The sequence below is a fragment of the Limulus polyphemus genome, unplaced genomic scaffold, assembly GCF_000517525.1.
Source record: "Limulus polyphemus unplaced genomic scaffold, Limulus_polyphemus-2.1.2 Scaffold4434, whole genome shotgun sequence".
In the NCBI taxonomy this organism is placed as follows: Eukaryota; Metazoa; Arthropoda; class Merostomata; order Xiphosura; family Limulidae; genus Limulus; species Limulus polyphemus.
Genome location: NW_013670044.1, coordinates 86,333 through 89,394, shown reverse-complemented (window position 1 = coordinate 89,394; position 3,062 = coordinate 86,333).

Sequence of the window (3,062 nt, the reverse complement as noted above, 5' to 3'; positions counted from 1 at the left end):
CAAAATATATGTTTAAAATAGTCATGAATTTTTCAGATTGCCAAAACACGCTTTCTTAAACGTATTTAAGAAATACATTAAATGCAATTTATAGATTATAATTTAAAATACATATTTTAACTTGTTTTGCTATATTTTCATTATAGAATAGTATAATTTTGTACTTTTATATCTTTCACATTTATAATAAATGCAAGGTAATATATATAGGTTATCATAATTTGAATTATAAGTAGACTTTGATTGGACTAATACTAATAGTATTATGAAAGAAATTAAACTTGGTGTTATGATTTATCAATCTCTTAATTAAGCCATTCAAGGAGTGTGCTGTTATTAGTGCTGAGGTAAATAGGATTTTAGGTTGTATCCAAATGAATAAAATGTTGAATTCAAGTCCAAAGAGGTTATAATTCCATTGTATAGATCAGTGGTTATGGGTATTGTTTTCAGTCACGGGCACATTATCTTAGGAAGGGCATTGATTGATGGAATGGGTCCAGAGGATGGCTACTAGCAATATATCTAGGATGGAAAGCTTGTCATACGAAAATAGATTTGCATTCCCTTGAAAAAACGAAAAGCTAGAGAGGATCTGATTGAGGTGTTGATGCATCATATTTTTCGTATTTAATGACGAGAATGGTAGGAATAAGGGACGCAAATATAAATTGTCACAGTATAGGAATCATCTTCACCTAAGACAACATTATTTTTCTAATAGAGTGGCCGGTCTTTGGAATGGGTTGTCTTCAGATGTAGTTAATTTAAGGGAGTTTAAGAGAAAACTTCATAAACATTTGAATGATAAGGGCTAGCTTTTAGTATTTTATTTTAAAGTTTGGTTTAGTTTAGTGGATGGACTATAAGGCTTATGTAATGATAAATTGAATACAATTGTAGTACATATTTTCCGCTTGGACATATTATTTATTTTTCGTTTATATGGTTTAGACGATAATACATACAGTTTGAACACACAGCATAACGACGAAACTGGTGGTACTGCAATGAAAAAGTGCAGGTCGGTTCTTACCCAAGCCTTGGCGGGGTGGGGAGGTTGTCTCAACTAAAACAAACTGGAAAATTAATATTACAAAATCAAAATAAGTTTCCCCCCCGAACTTCTACTTCCCGTGACTTTCTCGTTTGCTGTTCCCAATCGTCTCATATTATTCATATATTTATCACTTAGTCGTCTGCTCGTCTTCTAGAAATTTCTATATCCTCGACATCAATGAATTATAAACACAAGTTCCAATAATCGTCGCTTTTAACTGTTATTATAAAAAAAAATAAACAATCATGAAATATTATCTCACAAAATAATTAATTAATACTACCTACGCTAAACACTTTTATATCATGACAAATGTTTCTACAAGCTTAAAGCCTTGTACACTTCCGTAAATTGCCTTAGGTCTATATTACAAATTAGGTTAACTAACGTTGAACAAAGTAACTTCTATAGCTAACACACTGATGGTTTGTTCCCTATCTTGAAATCACTCTACATTATCTTCACTATCTCGAATATAACATGTACTTTCGAATATGCTAGAAAACTTAACGATACATCCTTAGAAGTTTCTAATAGATATCATAGGTCTATATCATTAAACCTTCCGATCTCAGTGTTATCACTAAAACCTACAGCTTCCTCCAATTAACATTAGCTATGTAACTTATAACAAGAAGGAAGTCTTTTTCTCAGCTAGACCAAGTAAGGTAAAAATGAGATATAAAATACTAAGTAAAGGTACAAGAAAATACAAAAAAATGTGAAGGTTTCTATAATAATTCTTAAAATCGTCAAAACGTTGTTACTTCATGGAAAATATTGATGAATAATAAGCAAGAAGTATAATTGCTTGGGGCAGTCAGTTTCGCTTGGGAATGACTGTTCTGATGCCGCCACCTCCCCTACCGAAAAAAAGAGTCCAATTTATTTTTTAACATTAAATAGTCGTGCTCACTGTCAATATGAACGAAAAGGTTTTCATTGTTTGTTTGTTATATTTTGTATAATCAATGTGCACTGTTTGAGTAATAATTAGGAAGTGTAACTAAAATATATAATTGGTTTTCGTCCAAAGTTTTAGGATGGACTTTCTCTTTTTCGTGTCAAAAGTCCACTTAGGCCTATTCAGTTGCTTTCGAATTGTAGTTGACGAGACAAACTACCTTTCTCTATTTTTAACGCATTAGTATTCCGTGTATAATTCAGAAATTGCTTTGACAGAATAAAATGTACTTCTCATCTCTTTTAAAACTGTTAGTTTTACTCTAACATATTAATCGTTAGGTCTTTCACTCCTACAGGCAGCTAACTTTACATGTTTCTTTGGTATACATATAGTGTCTATGATATTTTTGTTTGTTTGTTTTTGAATTTCGCACAAAGCTACACAAGGGCTACCTGCGCTAGCCGTCCTTAATTTAGCAGTGTAAGACTAGAGGGAAGGCAGCTAGTCATTACCACCCACCGCCAACTCTTGGGCTACTCTTTTACCAACGAATAGTGGGATTGACCGTCACTATATAACGACACCACGGCTGAAAGGGTGAGCATGTTTGGTGACACGGGAATTCGAACCCGCGACCCGCAGATTGCGAGTCGAGCTCCTTAACTAACGGGCCATGCCGAGCCTTCTATGATATACCTATGATCTCTACAGTGTAAAGAATTTGTTGTACATATGTTTAACTTGTTCGAATACATATACATATGTATATATTATTTTGAAAACAACTGAAGTGCGTGCTGTTCATTTTATCGTCGAATTTATCGCCAACAAGTCACAGACACTTACTGTCGAAGAATCCTTGGTCCAACACCCATATTATTCAACCTACTTATTAAATACTACTACTATATATAATATTGTTACGACAGCGGAAGTCACGTGACCCTAGTAACACGTCACTAACTTCTAGAAAGATCCTGTCTCTTCCTGAAGCCTCGGGAGGCTACTAGATATGCGGTAGTCTTGTATATATAAGATCGTAAGAACTGACAGGAACAATGTAATTGAACTGCGGACAGAGAGAGAGAGAGAGAG